Source organism: Mustela nigripes, chromosome X (genome assembly GCF_022355385.1).
Source record: "Mustela nigripes isolate SB6536 chromosome X, MUSNIG.SB6536, whole genome shotgun sequence".
Classification (NCBI taxonomy): domain Eukaryota; kingdom Metazoa; phylum Chordata; class Mammalia; order Carnivora; family Mustelidae; genus Mustela; species Mustela nigripes.
In genome coordinates, this window is record NC_081575.1 from 888941 (window position 1) to 914269 (window position 25329).

The 25329-nt window shown below is 48.2% G+C and overlaps 1 protein-coding gene across 7 annotated transcripts in view; it reads left to right on the forward strand.

Moving 5' to 3' along the window:
* Positions 1–25329, forward strand: part of GAB3 (GRB2 associated binding protein 3) — a 92965-nt gene that overhangs the window by 27219 nt on the left and 40417 nt on the right. For 3 of the 7 annotated variants that reach the window (XM_059385066.1, XM_059385069.1, XM_059385067.1), the window contains one exon: positions 21303–21491. The exons of 3 other annotated variants lie outside the window; for them this stretch is intronic. The gene's annotated coding sequence lies outside the window, so the exon portion shown is untranslated. Of the gene's footprint in view, positions 1–6262; positions 6360–21302; positions 21492–25329 lie in introns of those variants that run through there. One more of the 7 variants, XM_059385068.1, reaches the window with a different exon arrangement.

Consider the following 25329-nt stretch of genomic DNA (forward strand, 5'->3'; position numbering starts at 1 on the left):
TGTCTTCCTTACGCTTTTGTCTTGGCTTTTAAGCTGCTATTGAATAGGTAATAATATGTTTACATGTTTCAAAAGTGAAAAGTATATTTAAAATATACATTGAGAAACCTCATCCACACCTCTGTCTTCATCTAGATCACCCTTATCCTGAAAGTAAACATTTTTAGTAGTTAGGGTTAGGGTTAGGATTAGGGTTTTTTCCTTCATCCTCCCAGTATTTTTCTTTTCTTAAGAATCTTTAATTTTAATTTTTTAAAAGATGTTATTCATTTATTTGACAGAGACAGCGAGAGAGGGAACACAGGCGGGGGGAGTGGGAGAGGCAGAAGCAGGCTTCCCGCCGAGCAGGGAACCCGATTCAGGGCTCCATCCCAGGACCCTGGGATCATGACCTGAGCCGAAGGCAGATGCTTAATGACTGAACCACCCAGTCTCCCCTAAAAAGATTTTCCTATTTATTTGAGAGAGAGATAGTATGAGTGTGAGCAGGAGTGGGGGAGGGGGGCGGTGGGAGAGGGAGAGTCTCAGAGACATGCCCTGCTAGGGGCAGAGCCCACATGGGGTTTGATCTCACGCCCCTGAGATCCCAATCTGAGCTGAAATCCAGAGGCAGATGCTCAACCAACTGAGCCCCCCAGGCACCCCCTTCCAGTATTTCTTTATATAAATACAAGAAAATGTGCATTTGCTTTGTTATTCTTTTTTACACAAAGGTAGCTTACTCTGTATACCACTGTGCATTATGGTCTGTTGGTTCCAGAACGTGCACAGACGGCCAACAGACACGCGAGAATGTGCTCGACAGCACTGACCACCAAGGAGATTCAAATCAAAACCACAGTCTGAGGTCACTTCACACCTGTCAGGATGATCAGTGCCCAAAAGATAAGCGACAGTAAGTGTTGGCCAGGATGTGGAGAAAGGGAGCCATTGTGCACTGTTGGTGGGAAAGCCAGCTGGTGCGACCACCATGGAAAACAGCATGGAGGGGCCTCGAAAGTTGAAAACAGAGCTACCTTAGGACCCAGCAATTTTACCTCTGGGAATAAATCCAAAGGAAATAAAAACATTAACTCAAAAAGGTATTTGCACGCCCACATTGATTGCAGCATTACTTGGAGTAGCCAAGACATGGGCACAACCCACATGTCTGTTGGTGGATGAAAGATAAAGAAACTGCAGGGCATGTGGGTGGCTCAGTGGGTTAAAGCCTCTACCTTTGGCTCAGGTCATGATCTCAGGGTCCTGGGGTCAAGCCCCACATCTGGCTCTCTGCTCAGCAGGGAGCCTGCTTCCTCCTCTCTCTCTGCCTGCCTCTCTGCCTACTTGTGATCTGTCAAATAAGTAAATAAAATCTTTAAAAAAAGATGAAGAAACTGCGGTGTGCATGCACAGTGGAATATAATGCCGCCACAGTGAAGGAAATCCTGCCGTTTGCAACAACGTGCACCAACCTTGAAGGCATTGTGCAAAACGAAGTGAGGCAGAGTAAGATAGATACCGGGGTGATCACACTTATGTGGGGAATCTAAAAACAAAAGCAAAACAGAAATCCCTGAATTCATACACACAGAGGACAGATGGGCGGTTGCTAGAGGCTCGGGGCAGAGTGGGGAAAATGTGTGAAGGTAGTCAGAAGGCATACATTTCTAGTTATAAAATAAATTAGTTCTGAAGATGTACTGTACAGCATGGGGACTAGTTAATGCTACTGAACTGTATGTTTGAAAGTTGCTAAGATCTTAAAAGTTCTCAAAGTAATTTAAAGTTTTCTCCACATCAATGACCAGAGTTCTTCACTGTTTTTCTTTAACACTCTTGTAAAACGTTTATTGATTAAGTAATCTCTACTCATGATGTGGGGCTCGCGCCCATGATGCTGAGGGGTCTAATCACTGTCTAATCCTCTGTTTTGACCAGTTCCTTATTTTGCACATCTGGGTGGTTTTCACTCTGACTGCAACTATTGCCACAACTAATAAAGTTTTGTGTATGTGACATTTTGTATTTGTGCAGTTATATTGGTATGATTCCCAGAACTGGGATTTCTGGGTCAGTGAATCTATAAGTTTAGTAAATATTACCACATGTCCCATTTTGCATTCCTACTTGCAAAGTAAAATAGGGCCTTGCCAAAAGAATATGTTGTCAAATTGTGGGACTTTTGCCATCTCATAGGTGAAAAAATTGTATTTCTGTGTAGTTTTCATTTGCAGTTCTTTGATTCAGAGGGAGGCTGATGTTTCTTCATTTTCTTGTGACCAACGTGCTCTTCCTCCACCATTGGTCTTTTAGTGTCAATTTCTGGGAGCTGAGAAGTCCTTTGTGAGAAAAGCTGTTACAGTTTTCCCCAGTTTGCCATTTGTATTTTTTTAAAGATTTTATTTATTTTATTTGACACAGAGAGAGATCACAAGTAGGCAGAGAGGCAGGCAGAGAGAGAGGGGGAAGCAGGCTCCCCGCAGAGCAGAGAGCCCGATGCGGGACTCCATCCCAGGACACTGAGATCATGATCTGAGCCGAAGGCAGTGGCTCAATCCACTGAGCCACCCAGGCGCCCCATGCCATTTGTATTTTGTGTGTACATGTATGCAAAAAAAATTATATCTAGTAAAATGTGTCGATATTTTCTATACCATTATACTATACTTATTAAATAGTTCATCTGGGCTGCCTGGGTGGCTCAGATAGTTGAGCGTCTGCCTTTGGCTCAGGTCGTGATCTCCAGGTCTGGGGATCGAGCCACATGGCTGGCTCCCAGCTCAGTGGGGAGTCTGCTTCTCCCTTTCCCTCTGCCTCTCCCCCTGCTCATGCTTTCTCTCTCTCAAATGAATAAACGGAATGTTTAAAAAAAAAAAAAAGGTTCATCTGGGGCGCCTGGGTGGCTTAGTCAGTTAAGTGTCTGCCTTCTGCTCAGGTCCTGGAGTTCTGGGATCAAGCCCCATGTCTGGCTCCCTGCTCTGCGGGGAGTCTGCTTCTCCTTCTGACCTTTCCCCTCTCGTGCTCTCTTTCTCTCTCTCTCTAATAAATAAATAAAAATAAAATCTTAGGGAAAAAAGTTCATCTATACCCCCACTGATTCTAGATACTGCCCTTCCTCATCATAAATGACATTCTTGTCCTTATTTCTGGGCTTTCTGTTCTCGTCCATCAGCCTGTTCATGAGCCACTCTTACACCGTTAAGGACTGCTTGTCCCTCTTTATTCTTCTTTAGGGTTTTCCTGGTTTGTTTTTGATTTCTGTTTTCACATGTGAACTATAGAATCAACTTGCTTAGTTTTAAAAGAAAACTAGTTAGTATTGGGGCAGGGATTATGTTGGATTTCTAAATTAACTTCTTTTAAAAGATTTATTTATTTGAGAGAGAGAGAGAGCATGCACATGGGCGGGGAAGGGCAGAGGGAGCTGATCTTCAGGCAGACTCCACATTGAGTCCAGAGCCCAGCTCGGGGCTCGATCTCACAACCCCTGAGATCACGATCTCCGCAGAAACCAGAAGTCAGAGGCTTAAGTGACTGGGCCACCCAGGTGCCCCTAAATTAACTTTTTAAGGCTGAGTGACATTCTGTGGAATATGCATGGATATTAGCACATTTTCTTTATTTATCCTTTGATGAACACTTAGATTGTTGTAATATCTTGACTATTGTGAATATGCCGTAACGAACGCGGGAGCGCAGATCTGAGACACTGAGTTCAGTTCTCCCGAGTATGTACCCCGAAGTGGGTATGAAGTTTCAGTTACGCAAGATGTGTGCGTTCTAAAGACCTGCTGTACAGCCTAACGCTTATAGTGAACAAGCCAGTATTGCACACTTGAAAATTTGTTGTGTGGGTCATCTGTAATCAGTGTTTTTACCATACGCAGAGACACAAGGAAACTTCTGAAGGTCATGGGTGTGTCTGTTACCTTGGTTGTCCTGATGGTTTCATGGGTATCTGTATCTGTTCAAATTCACATTAATTATGTGGAGTTCTGTGTATGTCACTTCTATTTCAATAAAGGTACCTTGTTTGTTTTTTAAAGGCAGTAGTTTTGAGCTAGGAGAATTTTTTTTCATGCTAGTAACATTCCACTGAGTCCTGTATTACTGTTTTTCTCATCAAAAGTTATTGTTAAATTTTAAAAAATTTTTTCAGCATTGCTTGTGATCATATGATTTTTTTTCATTGAATCTAGCAAAGCAGTTAATCCTCCTAATAAATATGTAATATTGAACCATCTTTACATTTCTGAAATAAACCCCAGCTGGACAGGGTCCTTTTTTTATTGTGTTGCTGGATTAGGCAGGCTATTTTCCACTGGATTTTTGTATCAGTATTCATAAGTGAAATTGGTTTTTGGTTTTAAATTTGGCTTCATTATTTCTGTAAAATCATAGCAGATTTTGACAAAAAGGTCATACTTGGTCCATACAAAAGTTTGGAAGCTTGTCACATTAAAAAAAAATGTTTTTTAAACAGGCTGCATGCCCAGTGTGGGGCTTGAACTCATGAGCCCGGGAACAAGAGTTAAATGCTCTGTACATTGAGCCAGCCAGGCACCTCCTACTCTCGAATATTTAAGTAGAGTTGGAATGAACAGCATTTAAAATTTTGGCAGCATTTCCTTCTAAACTGATGCTTTCTCCATTCTCCCTGTTTCTTCTGTGGATTTGTCTCTTTAGTCTGTATCCCCCCAAGTCAGTTTTGTAAATTCTACTTTTCTTGAATAGGTCTGTTTCATTCTGGCTATCAAATTCATCTATGTATAATTTTACAAAATGGTTCCTATATTATTAGGTTTATTTTTCCTATTTCCAGAGCTCTTTCATTGTAAAGTTCTTCTCTCTCACCTTTTCCCCTTTTGGTTAGATTAAGCTCACGGTTTTTCTAGTTCATTGATTTTCATTTTTTGCTGTGAACCAGCTTTTGGTTATTCTACTTTTTAATTTTTCTAACTCTTTAATTACTCCTTTTCTATTGATTAATTTCTCCTTTTGGCTTGGTGTATTTTAGAGATGCGGGAACGCCATGTAGACATCCCAGAGTTGTAATTTGCAACAGAAGCTGACCCTGACTCATTTAAGCAGAAGGAGAGCTTATCAAAATGATACTGGGTGGCTCATATAAATGTTGAAAGGGCTGGAGAAGCAGCTTTGAGGTTAAACAGCCAGGAAAAAACAACCCAAACCACAACTCAGAACTGGTTTTGGTGAGAAATTGGCTGCCAGTGCTGCCGACCTGTTGACTATTATTGTCAAGGTCATTGCCATCAACACATTCAAGTAAAATGAAGAAAGAAAGAGAAAATTAGTGAAGTGTGATAGCAAGGCAGAGCGTATGCATGGTTCCCTTTTGCTCAGGGATCTTCGCCTGGTGAGGTGCCCTGAACCTTTATTCCTGAGGAGTCTGCGTCCTTGGTGGTACACCACCAGTCTATTTTGGATGGTGGGAGCTTCGGGGACTCAGAATCCTCCAGAGGCCCTTAGGTGTTTCCATGCCATTTGTCACGTTCCCAGCCTCACCTGTTTGTTTCTTTAGTTTATTTCTCCACCTGCCAGGGCTTGAACTCATGACTCCAAGATTGAGTCACACTTCACCCACTGAGCCTGCCCGGCACCACTGCCCACCTGGATTTTCCTGGAATAATTTGATGTCTTGCACTATTAAACTGAGATTTGTTTTGAGCTACGTCAGCCTGTGGGTTAAGAGATAAGAGATTCTGTTCACACTTTCCTAGAAAGGCAGCTGTTTTGCCGTGTTTTGGGCCAAGAGTTTAGGTCTTTGAGCTCATCATCCCTTTTCCTTCGCATCTGCAGCGCATTTGGAAGCAGATGCCTCATGCCCTTTCCCACTGTTCTGTGGTATGGTGCACAGAGCTCTGTCTCCCCATCCCACTGCCAGAAAGCCCTTCTCTTCAACGAGTGGAGTTCATGGCTGGTCGCTGGTTATTTAATGAGGTGGCTGAAAAGCTGTTGTGGGGTCTCCGCATGGATGTACAGAAGGGGCGAGAGTGGGACATGTTGACAGTGAAGGCATAGCCATGGGTATCTCATGAAATGCTGGCCGCGTGGTGACCAGTCATTTGTTATGTGGACATGGTGACAGGAAGGTGGTTACGTAACATGCTTTGCAGATGATCATGTGACTGTGAGTGGCTGGGGCTGAGGTTCCATCTCACTGGGCCTTGAAAGCGTGCAGAGTGCCCGCCCCGCCCCCTGTGCCTCCTCGGACCAGGGCCCCACCTGGCGGGTCTCATCCACGGTTGCGGGGCTGGGGGGCGGGGGGGCGGGGCGCGGGGAGGGCAGCAGCTGGAGATGCCATCAGCTTTGTTGTGGCCGCAGTGCGGGTGACTCAGCCTGCACTTCCTGTCGAGGTACTGCATTTTCCTCCGTGCTTTTCTCCTGTCTGTTCATGTGCTTTCAGGCTTTCATCTGTCCTTTATGGGTTTTTTTTTTTTTGGAAAATATTTTATTTATTTATTTGACAGAGATCACAAGTAGGCAGAGAGACAGGCAGAGAGAGAGAGAGGAGGAAGCAGGCTCCCCGCTGAGCAGAGAGCCCGATGCGGGACTCGATCCCAGGACGCTGGGATCATGACCTGAGCCGTAGGCAGAGGCTTGAACCCACTGAGCTACCCAGGCGCCCTCCTTTATGTTTTTCTAATTGAAGTGTCCTTCACGGACAACATTTACACATGTGAAATGCCACTCAAAGTCGTGGTACCATGCGTGGCCCTGCAAAGTCGCACATCTGTTTCTGCTGTGAGCGAACAGTTACTTTCTCAGCAGCTTTCAAATGCGTGCTTCACGCCTGCTGGCTTCCGCACCTGCTGCTGTAGCTCAGGTCCCAGGACTACTCTTGTGTCTTCTTTAAGTGCAGGAACTGGCCTTAACATGTATTCCTGTGAAATTTCACTTTTCTCTGTAATTGGTCTTCGTGCCGGCCTGTGAGGATCTTTCTGGGTTTGACTCTGATTTTGTCATCTAGGCCCTGGGAGAAGAGACCAGAATTCGGGGCTGAGTCCTTCTAGCTGCCACGCTCAGGTTAGGGCACGCTGAGTTTGTCATGACCTTGGGACATATAGCAGTCGTTCGGGTAGCTTTGTGCAGAGCTCAGGGGTGGTCTCTGGGCTACAGAAGTCATGGGAATGGACGAGATGATTCAGAGGGAACGTGATGAGTAAAAGGAGAAGGGCTGTAGGGTGGAACTTCGCAAGGTCCCAGCGAAGCTTGGGGACATGAGAGCGGAGAGCTCGCAGGACGCTGCCAGCCAGCCCCCCCTCCGCCCCACCTCCCGAGGCCCCAGCAGATGAGGACACAAGCCGCAGTGGAGACCACAAGAGTGCAGCTTCTTGCTCTTTCTGCTGATGCTGATTCCCAGCAATCCTAAAGCACTTGGGGAAGAAATGGGCAGGGAAGACAGGAGATGTGTGGTGCGGAAAGGTGAGAGACAGGAGATGCCAGTGAGAAGCAAAGGAGAGGGAAGCAGTCTACTGTATCCCGGGCAGACACACAGCTGCCTGTAGGTGCTCATAGTCAACAGCAAATGTGTGACTTCCTGAGAGACTGATGGAGCGAGTCGGTCACCCACTCAGTGGAACTCATGTCGTTGGTACATGCAGTTCTTGTTCTTCTGTCAAGAGGGAAATCATTCCTGCTTGTCTGTTGTTTTCAATTCATTTGTGTATTCTGGGAAAGATTTATTTATTCACTTGAGAGACAGACAGATGGCGCACACACATGCCAGTAGGGAGAGGGACAGAGAGAGAGCCCAGCGGCAGACTCCCCACTGAACGCGGAGCCCAGTGTGGGGTGTGATCCCACAACCCATGAGATCATGACCTGAGTTGAAACTAAGACCTCGATGTTTAACTAACTGTACCACCCAGGCACCCCGTATTTACTTGTTTTTGAGTAATGTCTGCGCCAAAAATGGAGCCCAAACTCACAACCCGAGATCAAGGGTGGTGTGTTCTTTGGACCCAGCCAGCCAGGCGCCCCCGGTTGTCTTTGGGCTTGTAGCAGTCGCACATGCTCATTGCCTCACGCCATGACTTCATTAGGGATCCTAAATAGTGATGCTCTGTCTCTCATTCACTCTTAGAGACTTCATCAGTGGTCAGTGAATATTACCAGTTAGTATCCTACAACCACCCCTGTTAGGACTCATACCACAGACTGATACTGGAGGTCATGCCCCTGTCCAGCCCCAGGGGCCCTTGGCTTCCTGCTTGTGGGATCGCTCTTGTTGTAATAGAGACCTTTTGGGTTGGACTGGGGTGAGCTTGAAGTGTCTGGGAATCTGCACAGCACACTCCTTACACCAGGAGCAGCGAGCGAGCTCAGCTGGGGCCCCGGCGAGTGAATCCGGGCACCTGCGCTTCGAGAGGACAGGAGGGCCTGGGGCCTACAGCACGGCCTGCATCGTGGCCTTTAACTTTTCCTGAAACAGTAGAAGGAAGACTGGAGGGCTCTGAGCACAGAAATGACATGATTCCTCATGACCTCTAACAGGGTCACCCGGACAGCTGCCCCAAGAGTAGATTGGGGCAAGGGCTGTCACCAGAGAGTGGGTGAGCGGCGACTGCGGTGACCCAGGTGACAGGGAGGTGTATGCTGAAGGTAGAGCCGGCGGGCAGTTCGCACGGATTGGTTCTCCGTGACAAGAAGAAAGCAGTCAAGAATTTCAGGGCATTTTGGCCTCTAGCATTTGGACGGTGCAGTTGCCATGTACTGAGACCTGGAAGCCCGTGGAAGGAACAGATTGGGGGACCCAAAGTGCCAGAAGGCTACATTATCGAGAGACGGCTCATGAAAAGCTGCCTTGAAATTTTCTTGAAATTTTGCTTCTGTTTTAGACATAGGAACTTTATACTTCATTTCATTCAGACGTGTAAGTGGGATAAGGAAATTGGAACCCGAAGAATGACGACAAAGGAGAGCGGACTGCAGCGGTTATGTTATATGGCCTATGTGTATATGTGTGGCTTGTGTATCAGTAGTACAATTTATTCACCCTTTTCATGGATATTTAGTTTCTTTCTGATTTTTAGACATTACAAATAACCATAATAACCATAAAATAACAATAGGAAGCTATGGATACACAGCATCATGCATATTTGAAAATTTATGTCAATCTGATGGGCAAAGGTATCCTATTTTTATTTTTTGAAAGGTTTTACTTATTTTTTTGAGAAAGAGAGTGCAAGTGCACAAGCAGGGGGCGAGGCGGGGGGAGAGTGAGAGAAGAGCGACATGCTGTGTGACATGCATGTCACATCTTTAATTAGCGGTGTTTGGATGCATGATTTCTGGCTATCTGTGCCTTCTGTGAAATGCTTATTCATGTGTTTTGCCAAGTCTTCTTATTACTCGTTTATATGTATCTTAGTATTTCATAGAAGCTCTTTGTGTGTTTTGTTTATTAAACTGTAGCTGCCTATATGTTCATTATCTCAACTGTGCTCAAGGGTCTTTCACTATGTCGGTATTTGGGGTGTTTTGTAAGCAGATCTGTAGCTCTGTTCTCTTAGAGTTTCTGTGAGTTGTCCAGCATCTCACAGTTATGTTCCTGTAATAATGAAACATAAAAGATTAACAGAAATTACAGAAAAAAATTTTTTTAACAATCATGGATTGGGAAAGGCTCCCAACTTATGTCAGACTGGATGTGCCCAGAGACCCTGTGTAAGGTGGCCCCAAAGCTAGGGCGGCCCCACACCTGCTGGCTCAGGAGTGGGGCAGGCCCGTGTTGGGGTAGAAATAGATCAAAGTCGGTTTCCTTCCTCTGCCCCTCGTTTACTTGCCTGTCTGAGCCCCTGAGCAGATTTGCTCGCTGTTCTCTCCCCAAGTGCCTAGAGTGAGTGACATGCCTGACCGTGCCCTGTCTTCCTGCCAAAGGGAACATCTTTGGCTGGTCCCACTGGCTGTGCCTGTCTTGTGCGTGCTGTGTGACGGTGGGTTACTTGTCTGACTCACTTGCGTCTGTGTGCACAGTGCTTGTTAGCAAAGCCTTTCACTGCAAACTTTATTCTGTTCTGGAAACTCTGCTTAGTCTGCCTTCTTCACAGGTAAGAATTTTTCCTTGCTTCCCACAGAGAAAAATCCCTTGCCGTTGCTCACTGAAGGGTGGCAGCAGTGACATGCTGCCTGGGTCCCCCAACGGGCTGCTTTGTGGCCCCTCCTGGTTGTTTCGGTTCGTCTCCACCAGGTCCTGTTTCACAAGAAGCAAGTCTGTTAACACTGTGGCTTTCGGTGCTGGCAAGAAATCAGTGGTTTGGGGTGTTGGCAGTGAGAACCATGTAATTAGAAATTAGTCTGAAGTTGAAGTGGTCATTCAGCCTCACCCAAATTCTCACCCCCGAATGAGAATTCTAATGTTGCCTTGCCGAAATCAGAGAGCCTGCAGGGTCATCCTGTTCTGTACCATAACTCTGAAAGGAGTGAAATGTGTTGTCAGGTTATTGCCTGTGAGACAGACGCCTGACTCAGGAAGTTTGTGTGGTTGAGTTCTTTCAGACTTGAGAGCACAGGTGACTTGCCTACGGTTTAAACTAGTTGGGCACAGAAAAAGCCATAAACTTCTTCCATAACCTTGACACCAAGTTAGGGCAGGAGATTCTAGTAGAAAGAAAGAAAATTATAGCTCAATCCCATGTACTACAGATACGAGAAACTCATTGCAGATGTGTTGTATTTGAACGTAAGAAAATGACAAAATTTCTGGAAGAGAAAGTTGTAGAATGTCAGTGTGATCTTGAGACAAAGCTTGTGTTTATTCCACTATCCATTCAGTCAGTTCATCTCCTAAATGTTGCCATGCACTATTTTGGGCCTTAGGTACTTCAAAAACAATATAAACTTCCAAGGCAGATGACGAACTGTGAAACATTTTTTTATCATGTGTGGCAAGCAAAGAGTTCATATCCTTTATCTCCATTAATAACCTTTTCAATCATTAGCAACAGATTAGCATCCCAGTAGAAAAATGGGCAAAGTATGCAAAGAGCTGTTTACAGAAGGACAGACAGACGGACATGACACATAAGACATGACATGCAACCTCATTACCCAAATGTAAACAATCAGATACTCGTTTGCTTTGGTCTGTGAGACTGCCACCACCTTAAAAGAGGTTTCTTAGAAAGTTGGCAGAAAGAAGGAACATATTTCTGAGTACATGTTTGCGCATGAAGCTCACTGAAAAGAATGAAAATAACCCAAAATAGAAACAGAAGAGCCAGCCAAGTCCTGGAAAGACCCTAGGTCACTTGTACCTCTCCTCACCCCCTTTGGAGGGCATGGTTTTGACAAAATAGGAAAGTGATTTCTCAAAGATTCCAGTGAAAAATTCTCGACTCTGTCCATTCCAGACCCTCAGAAGTCACAAGTGCAGCAGGACAGTGATGGGAAGAGGTGGCTCTAAGGCAAGCATAGATGGGGAGGCTGAGGCGGGGGCAGTGCCACGATGACCTGCCAGCACCGAGGACCCCCTTGAGCTGAGCACACTCAGGCGCTGAGGCGGAAGTGAGTCTGGCTAGTGTCGTCATGTCACAGCGCATCTGTTCTGGACCCGTCCCCAGCAGTTCACGCAGCCCGCATTTCTGAACCCTGACTTGCACCTGTGTTCCTGGTGGGAAGGAAGGGCGTTTGGGTCAGCGGCCAGGAGGCCGAGGGGCTTTGCCTTAACTTAACTGTGAACAGTAAAGTGTTCCTCCTCGCACCAGATGGACGTGTCTTGAGCTAAGCAAGTGGTGAAACCGACTTGGAATCGGGGACACTCTTTCCCTCTCCAGGGCAGCTCTATGGGCTGGCCCTTGGGGTCTTCGCTGCCCCCGGCCAGCAGCAGCTTGGCCAAACACGGGCGCCCTGCGGTCCCCGGGGCAGGGCAGTCGCTGCTGGTTGGTGGTGGGTGCTGGCCCGAGGTGGCAAGCCGTGAGGGCCGCTTCCTCCGCTCAGAAAAGAGTTCCTTCTTGTCAGAAGAGCTGTCACTGACAGCTGAGTGCTACCACCATCCAAGCAGGACCCTTTGAGGACCCTAACCCTTCTCCTGCTCCCTTTCCTTCCCTTCGACCTGCCTACAGCCCAGGCTCGCACCAGAGGCCAGCGTGTCCTGCAGGATGTCTCTGGTTTCTGGGAATTCATGCACGGCCCTGTCTGCCGTGTGCTTGCTAAGCCTTTCCGGCTGCCAGGGTTAGGTAAATGTCCGCCTCTGTATTTTCAATACCGTTTTCATTTCCTCTTTATTTTTAAATTTGTTTTTAAGAAGACTTTATTTATTTATTTGTCAGAAAGAGAGAGAGGCAGGTGGACGGAGAAGCAGAGAGGCAGGCAGGGAGAGAGGGGGGGGAGCAGGCTATGAACCTGGGGTACCGATGGCCCTTCTTTTCACGACATCTGTATCTTTGGGGTAAATATCCAGTAGTGCAATTTCAGGGTCATAGGGAAGCTCTATTCTTAATTTTTTAAAAAAGATTTTATTTATTTATTTGACAGACAGAGATCACAAACAGGCAGAGAGGCAGGCACAGAGAGAGAGAGGAGGAAGCAGGCTCCCCGCTGAGCGGAGAGCCCGATGCGGGGCTTGATCCCAGGACCCCGGGATCATGACCTGAGCCGAAGGCAGTCGCTTCACCAATGGAGCCACCCAGGCGCCCCTCGAATTTCCATTTAAAATGTGAGTCTTCAGCCCCGGAAGAACTAACTTTGACACAATGTGCACTGAAACAGAGATGCAGCAGTTTATGAGCTTCCTCTAGGCGCACACACTGCTGGGGCATTTTAAAAAGATAATTCTTGGGACACCGGGGTAGCTCAGTTGGCTAGGCGACTGCCTTCGGCTCAGGTCATGATCCCGGAGTCCCGGGATCGAGTGCCGCATCGGGCTCCCTGCTCCACGGGGAGTCTGCTTCTCCCTCTGACCTTCTCCTCGCTCATGCTCTCTCACTCTGCCTCTCTCTCACTCAAATAAACAAATTAAATCTTTTAAAAAGATTATTTTCAGCATTAAACCTCAGAGACATTACATCTAATAACCCAAGAGATCCAGTTTTCCAAATTCCTGTATTTGAGGAAAACAAGAAAATCTCTTGGTAGACTGAGCTCATTTTTATAAAAATAAAAAAAATAATAATAACCCTGCTCTCATCCTCCGGGAGCACTTCACACCATCCTCCGGGAGCACTTCACACCATCCTCATGCAGGCCAGTCTGCTCGGTGAGCACTTGCCTCCCTTCTTCCTGACTCACTCTGGGGGCGTCCTAAGCTCTTTGACCTCATGCTGCAGTCGTGCAGAGCAGCTTCTGGTCTCAGTGGAGCACACTGTTGAGACCCAGGCCCCTGAGGTAGGTGGTCGGGGTTCAAAGCCCACTTCTGCCACATGTTAGCTCATGCACCTCAGCTTCCCCATATGTATGACGAACGTGTACCTCACAGCATCTGAGCGAAGGTTGAATGATTTAATCCAGTCCATCCAAAGCACTGAGTATGGTTCCTGGGACATCTCTGTGAACTATTACTGCTATATATTGGGCGAAATCTGTCTGACTTAAGATCTTCGTCTTGCTCTGGTACTGATGTCATCTCATTGTTAGTGGAGCCCTCATAGCTGTGCATTCACTATGAACAATGGGGAATGTCCCTAGAGGACACACAGCCATGGACGTGAAAGTCCTGTTTTATCATTTTTTAATTGTAGTAAAATATACACAATGTGATGTTGGTTATTTTAATCATTTGTAAGTATAAAGGTCAGTGGCATTAAAGACATTAATGGGGCGCCTGGATGGCTCAGTTGGTTAAGCGTCGTACCCCTGATTTCTGCTTAAGTCGTGATCTCTCAGTTGAGAGATTGAGACCCGAGTGAGGCTCCACGCTCAGCAGGGAGTCTGCTTGCAAATTGTCTCTCTCCTTCTCCCCCTGCCCCTCCCCGTGCTCTTGTACTTGCTCTCTCTTTCTCTAAAATAAGTACATAATTCTTAAAAAATACATAAATACATTTACAGTGTTGTGTAACCATCACCATTATCTGTACCCAGCACTTCGGGATCAGGATGATTTTTAAAAGTTTCTTCTCCTCCGTTCATGTCTTAAAAGATTTCCCCACCAGCCAGTTCATTTGTCAAGTTGTCACTTCAAATGTTCCTTCAGACTTGATCGCCTCCTTTGTATTTCGGTTCTACCTCAACCTCTTAATCTATCACAGAAACTAATGACTAATTTCAAATAGCTGTTTGTTCCGGAGTTGGTTTGGGCCCATTGTTCCCACCCATCATTCTGCATCCTGAGCCTGATACCTAATGGACTGGCGACCCTCCCAGGTTCACACACCTGCAAAGTTGATTAGCTGGTCTTAATGACCGCCGAGAATCTGCCATGTAAAAATTAATGAGATACTAGGCAGGACACTCCATGGTGCTCAGACTGACAATGCATGAGGAAGGTCAAGTCCATGTCATGTAGTGTGGCACACTTATCTCTGCTGAACATTCCTCCTCGGGATTCCTCCTTCCAAGGTCCACCACACTGCAGAGATACGGGATTTTTCTGTGTCTGTTGACAGCCGTGGAAGCTGATTCTGTGGGCCAGGCCATCTCCAGGACAATCACAGGAAGTTATTCCATGCCTGGGACAAGTCCTAGCTCTATCTGGCAGCAAACAGAAGGTTACAGGCCATCAGGCTGAAGGGTCACCAGTAATCCCAGGGCTGGTGGCACTGAGCCAGGACAAAGAGGAGCAGTATAATGTGCTCCTGGAAATTCCCGACCTGCTGCCCTTGGGGCCCATGGCTTTTGCGGTCCCCCTTGGCAAGGAAGTAGAAGGTGGAGAGAAAGTAGAACAGTATCCAGAATTCTGTTTCTTTGATGATTTTCACCTTTTGCAACCCATAAACACACCCCAAACTTCCTGAGCATTTTCATGGCAAAACCACTGGGAAGAGAATGGGAGATCCAAGTCATTACCAAATGTTCCCCTTCATCTCGTGTTCTGGGACCACATTCACGATTCCTGGGGGCCTCACAAATGGCAAGCGGTGACCGAGTTGTTAGGTTTTCTAAACACTAACTAACACTGGCTAAGTCTACTTCAATAGCAGCACACCAACAAGAAAAACCCGGTGGGGGAAACCTGCTTGTAGAGGAACAGTGATGAGGAAGGTTGTAAGAGGAAATGCAAAGTCAGGAAATGGGGCCGAGTCTTATTTCTCTTTTCCTTTCTTCCTCTGTGTCTCCTGGACTCTGGAGAAGAATGTATGTAAAGGGCCAGAAATAGTCCACTTTGGGAGACCGATCAGCGGAAGTGGTTCTGAGAGTTCTGTGCGCTAACGCAGTCTTTGCTGAAAGGGCTCTAATGAGTGACTGCGAGGGTAACACTCCATCACTGCTTCCCCCCACACGCTTCCCAGTAAATGCAGGAATGGCAGGAGCAACCAGCTGGAAAACCTGCCTGCTGACATTTCCAGACACCTTGCTGGGTCACCAACCAACCCCCACTGTTTTCTTTCTCCTTTAATTTCAATTAAATTTTAAAGAAGATTTTATTTATTTTTTTATTCATTTATTTATTTCACACACACACAGATGGAGAAGCACTGAGCAGGGAGCCTGACATGGGACTCTATCTCAGAACTCTGAACTGAAGGCAGACGCCCAGCCACTTGGGCCACTGAGGCGCCCCTAATTTCAACTAATTTGTATTCAACTTCTTAAGTTTAAGAATGTTCTTGAACACTGAAAGGGGAGCTGTGAAACTTGGATTAATAAACAAGACCCTTCATGTCTCTGAGGACCAGCTTCCTTTTCTGGAAGATTAGCCCGTGTAGGCTGTCCTCTGTCCACATGGCAGCTTTTGTCACAGCGCTTGGCCCACGAGGGCTCGGCGGGCATCACAGGGATCCGCGCTTCACGGGTCCAGCCAGTGAATGTCCTTTCACCAGAGCGTCGAGTCCGTCTGCCTTTAATGCACATGTCTATGCGCTTGGGCTGAAATCAAGCATCTTGTTGGCGCCTTCTGTTTGCCCCGCCCTTGGAGATTTCCTTAGCTGTGCCTTCCTGGTTTCTTGCGGATCCAGGCTCTGTCTGTAACTTGTTTAACTAGAGCCCCAAGCGGCCGGAGGCCTTTTCTCATTCCCTTATTGTCACTTTCTTGCACAAGCAGCCAGTGACATGGGCGTATCACGTGTCGCACATGCACTCATGGTGGCACACATGGTGGCTGTGGCGCGTGCCAAGACCATGAAAGCCGCTGGAGACACTTCGGGGACCCGGCAAGTGATGTTCGTGCCGTCCCCAGGCACACGGGCAGGATCAGAACAGGCCTGAGCAGAGGTGTCCCCTGTGGCAGCGGCGATTGGGACAGCAGCCGCTGAAGCGCTCAGAGCCGCCGACTCTGCCGCCCTGGCTGCTCTTGGCCAGGAGAGAGCGAGCCCAGAGGCCCGCACAGGCCCTCTAACGGGTTAAGTCCGAAACTGCTGAGGCAGGGCGCCCTGCTCCTTCGGCCGAGTGGGAGCTCCTGGCTCCGAGGTAGCTCGCGGCCCCGTCCTGTGTGGAGGAAATGATTTCACAGCTTTGGGATTTCACCGCTGCAGAGGGGGAAGGGGGCCAACTCCGCTGGAATGAAGGGACAGGAATCACTCTGGCCAGAGAAGCAGTTTAACCCCAAGGTGTCTCTTTACAGCCTCAGAGACTTTCAGGATGTTTCTCCGTTCATTTCAGTGTCTCTCAACAATGGACACAATCCAGACAGGCCACTTTAGTTTTACTGGAGTGAATTCTGGAGCCCAAACTTGCTCGAACCCAGCCAGGTATATGTCACTGTGCAAGTGCAATTGAGTGCACAAATAAAGTGCTCCAATTTCAGCTTTGATTATCTTAGTAACCAATAAAAGCTCATCGTACATGTACTTAGCTGATCCTTCTCACACTCCCACTTTCTTCCTGGTTGATTTGAAAGCCCGGGACCACAGTGCCTGAGGGGTCTGGTCAGTGGAGCATCTGCCTTTGGCTGAGGTCATGATCCTAGGGTCCTGGGATCGAGGCCCACGTAGGGCCCTGCTCCTTGGGGACTCTCCTTCCCTCTCTCCCACTGCCTGCCATTCCCCCTGCTCATGCACTCTCTCTCTGTCAAATAAATAAATAAAATCTTTTTTAAAGACTTTTTAAAAAAGATTTTATTTATTTATTTGACACACCGAGAGATCACAAGTAGGCACAGCGGCAGGCATGGGATGGAGAGCAGGCTCCCTGCTGAGCAGAGAGCCCAATGCAGGGCTCGATCCCAGGACCCTCAGATCATGACCTGAGCCGAAGGCAGAGGATTTAACCACTGAGCCACCCAGGTGCCCCAATAAATAAAATCTTTTTGAAAAAAAAAAAAATAAAGGTCCAGTACCAAGCCTTGAGCCTACCTGAGGTCCAGCTCAGAGATCATGTCTGCCTCGTTCTGCATCACATCCCCAGTTCGTGGCACAATCCCAGTGATTAGGTTTCTTATGAACCCACAGAGCTAGTCCTGTTTCTCAGGAATGGTATTTTAAACCTCGGTCTGTGATACCATGAAATTGTATGGAATCCATTCATTCAAGAAGCATCAGCCCACAGAATAAAGCCATGACCCACACACAAGGCCTCTGCTGGGTGCAGTGGAGCACGGAAGGGGGGCAGGGGAACAGACAGCAAATCTCAAACAACAAGAAAAATGCCAGGTATTAGAAGTGGCATAGAGGGAATTAAGCTAGGGTGATGTGGTGGGGAAGGCGTGTGGCTGGCCCCTTGAAGTTAGATGAGCAGAGAAGGTTTCTGAAGTTGAAGCCTCAGTGACAGGAACATCAAAAAAAACCACCAGTTTATATGGGATTTCCTAGGCCATATTAGACTTTGGATTTTACTGTTAACGCATCAGGAAACCTTCAGAAGGGGCTAATGAATGGAACAACATGATCTGATTTCGGTTACTTAGAGGTCACTGACTTCTCTGTCGAGAACGAATTTATTGCGGGTGTTGAGAGTGGATGTGGGTGACTCGGGCCAGGGTGGTTGTAGGGGCTGCGGACAGAGAAGTGGGTTGATTTGGAATGTTTCGAAAGCAGAGTTCACAGGACTTGTTAATGCTTTGGAAGCAAAGATCACGGCATGGTTTGGATTTAGAAGATGGATGCGTGGGGGTAGCATTTCCTGAGAGACTGAGGGCCATGAAGTTGAGAGCTTAGTTTGGGCATGTTAAGTTTAAGAGACAGATATGTAAGTGTAAATATCTGATTGTTGGTTACATGGGTCTGAAGTTCCCGGGGAAAATCCAGGTTGGAAGAATACTTTTGTGAATCATCATCAAATACATAGTAGTCAACGGGTATGAAAGTCCAAGAGGCCACTAAAGGAGAGTGTTGTGTAGCTTGATAAGGGAAGGCAGTGCAGAAGGGATGGTGGAGGCGGGGGGTGTGGGAGAGAGAGTGAGAGCTCGCGAGAGAAGGACAGAGTGGGCGCACATTTCTTCTGGTCCGTGCGTTTCATCATGTCTCTAAGGGGCTCATAAGCCATAAAACATGAGGAATTCTCTGCTGAAATGGTCCCCTTGAGACTGTGGTTCAGAGACAGATGGATTCTGCTTGTCTTCACAGGGCTCTGAGCTATAAGCAGATCGTTTGGAGAAGTTTCATGAAGCTGCCTTGCATTTCTGTCAGGCCTGAGGCTCCAGACCAAACACTGCTGTCCAGAATGCCCTTCCCCTTCAGGGGAGGTTTTGTGTGTTTTTATGTCTCTTGACTTCTTCCTTTCTTCTCGACTCTAGTCGCTTACCTCTAGAAAGGGGGGCTGCTGACCGGCTCCCTGGAGGGGAGGCCCAGGAAAGGGTGTTGTCAGCAGCTTCCTGGGTGTTTCTGTTCGTTTTTCTCCCCACTCTGTGTTTCACATTCACTGGTCACTCAGGAGATTCCGTTTCTCACCTCCACAGAAGTTCCATTTGCTTCTTGTCGATTTTTCCTCTCATGATCTACATGTTTTCCTTTAAACCTCAGACATTATAACTTCTAAATTCTTGTCTGCTTTTTCTGTCATCTCTGTGATTTTTAGGCCTCTGTGCATTAACTGATCTTTTTTCCTGATGACGAGCCCCATTCTCCTGGCTCCTTCCATATTTTAGCAGTTTGGGGGCGATTATTTACACTGTAAATGTTATAGTGTAGACTATCTGGATTTTGTTGTCTTCCTTTACAAAGTGTTGAACTTTGTTTGGCAGGCAATTCAGAACTGGAAGATCGGCTTGATCGGTCCAAGGCTGCTGCTGCTTCTTTGTTTTGTTTTTTTAAAGATTGATTGATTGATTGATGATGGCATGGGACAGAGAGAGGAGGAAGCAGGCTCACCGCTGAGGGCAGAGCCCAACACAGGGCTCCATCCCAGGACCCTGGGATCATGACCTGAGCTGAAGGCAGGAGCTCAACCGACTGAGCCTCCCAGCCCCGCCCCTCCCAGGCTTATTTTTAAGCTTTCTTAGGGCAAGTCTAGAGTGGTTACACTCCAGGGCCAGTTTGGCCTCTTTCTAACTCTAAGCTGTGTCCTTTCTAGAGTTTTTACCAAATGTCTCTGGCTCTTCCTCTGCAACTGACCAGAGCTCCTGACGCATCCCAGCATTGTGCACGCCCTGTGGGTGGTTCAGTCTGTGTCTCTCTCCGGTAGCTGTCACCAGATTCCGCTCATGGAGCTGACCCCACGCGTGCTTGCTAGGTTCCGCTGAGTTACGGGGAATTCCTGTGTGGATTTCTGCAACCCCTTCCTCACCCAGCTCCCTCCTCTCTGCTACTCCCCCCCACCCCGCTCCACGAACTTCTGTCACCTCAGCCATCCGGGGTGGTGATCTCTGTCTTCTCAGTTCTGCAAGGCTGCTACACCCTGCGTGGGACCCCCTGCCTGCAGTGTAGGCTAGAAATGCACCCACAGGCTGTGAAAGCCAGGGCGCTCCTTGAGCTGACCTCTTTTGTTTCTCTTCTCATCCAGGTCACGGTCCTGTGCTGATTGTCATCCAGTATCTAAAAGCAGTTGGTGCATATACTTGGTCTAGTTTTCTAGTTGGTTTTGTGGTTAGGAGATAGGTAAGTCCAGTGCCGGGGACACCAACGGTTTTAGAAGCTAGAAGTCTGATGGGGCACCTGAGTGGCTCAGTTGGTAAGCCTCTGCCTTCAGCTCAGGTCATGATCCCAGGGTCCTAGGATGGAGCCCCGCGTCGGGTTCCCTGCTCAGTGGGAAGCCTGCTTCTCCCTCTCCCACTCCCCCTGCTTGTGTTCCCTCTCTTGCTGTGTCTCTCTCTGTCAAATAAATAAAATCTTTAAAAAAAAAAAAAAAAAAAAAGGAAGAAGAAGAAGCTAGAAGTCTGAGGCCCAGAGGTCGGGCAGGGCTGATTCGTTCTGAGAGCTGAGATGGATCTCTCCCAGGCCTCTTTCCTTGCCTTGTGCATAGCCATCTCCTCCGTTTGCGTCTTCATGACACACTCCTTCGTGCATGCGTCCATATGAACCAGGGACAGGGTGACACAGTTCAACCTATCACAGTGAAGTTCAGACTCAAGTCTCACTTGTACATTGGTACAGACCAGGAGGTGTTTGTAAATTATGAAGGCAGCAAGTTAGGTTGCTTTAAGAGGAGAACAACACACAGCTTTTACTCTTAGAAGGATGAGATACAGTTATTCTGCTACTGTTTCCATAAAAATGCAGAGACCTGTGATCTAGACATGCCTTCCTGGAGGAGCTCAGTGGTAGCACAAACACTTTTCCACAAGGTTACAGGATGTTGCAGGTTCTGTTGTTAGAGATGATACTGGTGGGGAGGTAATGAGTCAGCTTGGTGGCTGTGGCAGGAAAGGCTGATGGGAAACAGATCTCTGATTGTCAGAGCTGGACGAGCCCTCACAACCCATTAGTGCGTGGTGGGGTTTATGGTTCCAGAAGTGTAGAAGCAGTTTCCCCAGGGCAAGCAGTGCCTTGTGCCCTGGTGAAAACCAGGCCCTTCCCATTTTATAAGTTTCTTTCTTTCTTTTTTTTTTATAAGTTACTTTCAGATTGAGAATGTTTCGCTGTCTGTTTCTCATTGCTTCCCCGTGGTGATAGCAGATGGGAGGCGGGCCAGGGCACAGCATTTCCATTGGCAGATGCTGAGCTTCCCAGCAGTGGAGCTAATTGCTCAAGGTCACCCAGAAAGTCAGAAGTAGAATCAGAATTCAAATGCAGGTCCTGACTTTTACTTCAGCCCCTCCCCATTTTTGCAGTCTGTTTCTCTGAGTCAGAATTTCGGCTGATTGTTTGCGTGGTGGTTTTGCTTTCTAGATCCTCTCCGTGCAGGACACGCTCATCTTCACGGTCTACCCTGAACTGTTGACTTCCCCCTTTTCCATCTTGGCTTCCTGAGCTGCTCGTGACCTGCCCAGCAGAGGAGGTCCGAGGAGAGAGAAGGTGGAGACCCATGCAGCCACGGAACCCGGCCATCCCGCACTTTCACACGCCAGCAGCTCCCAAGTGAGAAGAGACAGCAGCCCTCAGGCCTCTAGTCCTCTCTGGGTCTAGAACTTCTCTGACAAACCTTCCCTTTGTGCACAGGGCCTGGCATGTGGTAGGCACTTAGTAACTGTTTATCCAATGGATCCGTGAACATGGCCTCCAGAGGAATTGTTTTCAAATCCTTTTTATCGGGGCACCTGGGGGACTCAGTTGGTTAGGTGTTAAGCATCTGCCTTTAGCTCAGGTCATGGTCCCAGGGTTCTGGGATGGAGCCCTGCGTCGGGCTCCCTGCTCAGCCGGGAGTCCGCTTCTCCCTCTGCTCTGCCCCTCTTCCTGATCATGCTCGCTTGCTCTCTTTCAAATAAATAAAATCTTTAATTTTAAAAAAACATTTTATTTATTTGTCAGAGAGAGGAAACACAAGCAGGGGGAGTGGGAGAGGGAGAAGCAGGCTCCCCGCTGAGCAGGGAGCCTGATGCGGGGCTCGATCTCAGGACCCTGAGATCATGACCTGAGCTGAAGGCAGATTCTCACCACCTGAGCCACCCAGCCATCCCTAAATAAAATCTTAAAAAAAAAAATTCAGTTTTAGGGCACCTGGGTAGCTAGGATGGTTAAGTGTCTAACTTCAGCTCAGGTTATCATCTCCAGGTCTTGGGATCAAGTCCCACATGAGCAGGGAGCCTGCTTCTCCCTCTGCCTCTGTCTCTGCCCCCAGCTCCTGCGTTCTTTCTCTCTCTCTCTCTCTCTCTCTCTCTCTTTGCCTGAAGTGAATAAATAAAATCTTTAAAAATAAATAAAGTTTTGATCTCATAGACAGAATTCCTCTCATCCTTTTATTTTTCTCATCGTTGATCTAGGGAAGAACCTGGGCCTTTGAGATGCCAAATTTCCCACAGCCCCCATGCCAGACTCCTGAAGGCACAGAACGTCTGCATGCTTTGCTTCCTGAGCTAGCAATTGTTGATGCTTAATATGCATCCTTACTAATTCGCCAGGGACAGCAAAATGCTGGTACTCTAATTCTATCATTTATTTTCCTTTATGAGTCAGAATACATTTATAAAAACATGTTTCCCTTCATCTTCCCGGTGGTCTGGCTCATAGGAGAAGCAGGGTCATGACCAGTTTGCATGATTAATGGAGTGGCTCCCTCCCACCCTCTGAGGAGGAAAATTTTTTCTTTTCTTTTTAAAAAATTTTATTTATTTTTTTAAAGATTTTATTTATTTATTTGACAGACAGAGCTCACAAGTAGGCAGAGACGCAGGCAGAGAGAGAGAAGGAAGCAGGCTCCCCGCTGAGCAGAGAGCCCGATGCGGGACTCCATCCCAGGACCCTGAGATCGTGACCTGAGCCAAAGGCAGAGGCCTAACCCACTGAGCCACCCAGGTGCCCCTTTTTCTTCTTTTTTAATATCATGATGAACACATGGATTTAAACATAGCTGATGAGTTTCCAGCCACTGTAATTAGTATATTTATTAAGGCTCAAATTGTTCCATATTTGGCCAGTAGGAGCTTCTTTAAGTTGGCTCTGGAGTCCTTCTGACATGACTCTGGTCAGATCTGATGACTTCCTTGTGGCCCTGTTTCACTATATCTTTTTTTTTTTTAAGTTTATTATTTTTAAGTAATCTCTACACCCCTACACCCAACATGGGGCTCCAACTGACAACCCTGAAATCAAGACTGAGCCAGCCAGGCATCCCTGCTCTATTTCAATGCAAAGAGCTTCACTTTGGTGCTGGCCGGCTGCTTTCAGATGTCACGTCTCCCACTTCCAGAAGGGCTGGTCCCTCTTCTCCCTCTGCTGCTCCCCCAACTCGCACGTGCATGTGCTTGCTCTCAAATAAATACAATCTTTTTAAAAAAAAAAACATACAAAATAAAACAATGAAACCCTGCGAGAGGGCCTGCTGGTGAGTTGTGCTGCCTCCTCTGGAAGTTAGATTTTTCCTTCTGCTTCCACTCCTGCCGCCCGGGCCTGTGGAACCCCCGGCCCTCGTATGGTTTAGGCCTCTTCAGTCCCGGTACCTGTCAGGCTCGTCTCAGCCCCTCAGTACCCATTGCCGTGGCTGGACCAGCCCTTGTGGTTAGGCAAGGAGCCCTTTAGCAACAACCATCGAGAGATTTTGAAGAAATCTGAGTGTATTATTACGAGACCCAGAACACCTGCAAGGCTGTAGGTAGAAGAGTGCTCACTGGGGCTGGGGTTCTGCTTCTACTAGGGCTGAGAGTGGGGCAGAGGGTTTCCTGGGCTCATTGTTGGTGAGTTAGAAGCACGAGCATGGGAAGAGAAGAAACAAGCGGCCCGAATGGTAACTTACCAAAATCCACCAGGGTCTCTGCAACAGAGGTGCCTCGGTGGGGCGAGGGGCCCTGCTCCCCATCTGGTGCCGAAGTGGGTGTCTTTACTTCAGAAGTGGGTGTCGGGGGGATGCAAAGCCTGACTGGGACACTTGCATTACAGGAAGGCACGAGGGAGCCATGGTGGAAGCTCTCCCTCCAGAGCTTGCGCTGGCCGGGCGCCATGCCTGTGCCCCGTGCGCCTGCCTCCCTGCGGTCCCCATGCTGTCGCGAGCTACAGGAGGCCACCAGGAGGCAGCTGCTGGACAAATGTGTGACCCCAGGCGCGGCCGCGTCTTTCTCCTCTGCGCCCCCGCTGCTCCCGGCCAACCCCTCCGCGGGCCGTCGCGTCGCTCGGTCGGAATCTTCCGATTTCCCGTTTCTGCCCCTTCGCTATCCGGGCCGCGCAGCAGGCTCGTCTCTCGACCGGCTCGTAGCGGCTTCTCTGTGCTCGTCGTCTGCCGGGACGCCGCGTGCTGACGCTCCGTATTACTTCCCCTGAATTGCTGTCGAAGGAAGAGAAAGCTGTTCCCGTAAAACTGAGAGCAGTTCGGTTGAAACTTGTTTGAGTTCGTCTTTTACAGTCACGTTTGGGAAGTCCCACACAATTCCTCTTCACAGTTCCCGACCGAAGTCGCCTTTGGAGAGTTCGGGGTACCCAGATTCCCTGTGAAGGCTTTCCTTAGCAGGTGCACTGGGTGTTCCCAAATCCTCTGGACCCTTTGCCGGGCCTGCACCGTCTCAGGGGACCCAGGGATCAGGTTTCGTGTCCCTGTTTGCCCAGCTCCCATCCCCCCACGCCCCAAAGCCTGCAGTGATGCTCGAGCGCCTCCTCTCCCCTTCCGAGGCCAGGTGTTTGGGACAAGAATTCATGGACTCAGCCGCTTTCCTGTCCCTCCTGGGTCATGGGCACACAAACGTGCTGTACTTTCTCCTGTCTTAAAAACAAGGACTTAATCACATGCTTTGTGCCTCTTCTGAGTGGCCCGACCTGTCCTCAGATGTTCACAGTGTCCATAAAGGCAGAACCGGCCTTGTCCTGACCCAGCACGAAGCGGCACCTTTGCCTTCTCCTGGCTGCTCCTTGCCACAGCCTCAGAAGGATTTTCTGGTCTGAGGTGTACCAGTCAGCCGTTGGACTGAGTGGCCTTCCGCCTGTCAGGGCCTGACCAGCTTCTCTGCTGCGCTGGAGCTCATGTGCCCTGGGCAGCGAGGGCGTCGCAAACGCTCCAGACAGGGGCTTTTCCTTCCCCCGGGCCTCTTGGTTGGCGGGCTTTTAAATGTGTCAGGCACCTGTGAAGCTCAAGATCTGAAACACTTCCTGTCCCAGTGGCCATCCAGCCTCTTGGAAGAAGCCCATGCTTCCTGCTGTCGCACCTGCTGCTCGGAAGAGCTGCGCACAGAGCTGTAAATATCTGCACTTGCCCTTGGCGGCTGCAATGGTGAGGAGCTCCCGCGGAGAAGAGCCTGCAGTGGCCGGCAGCCTGTGACCCTTGTCTGTGCCCTGC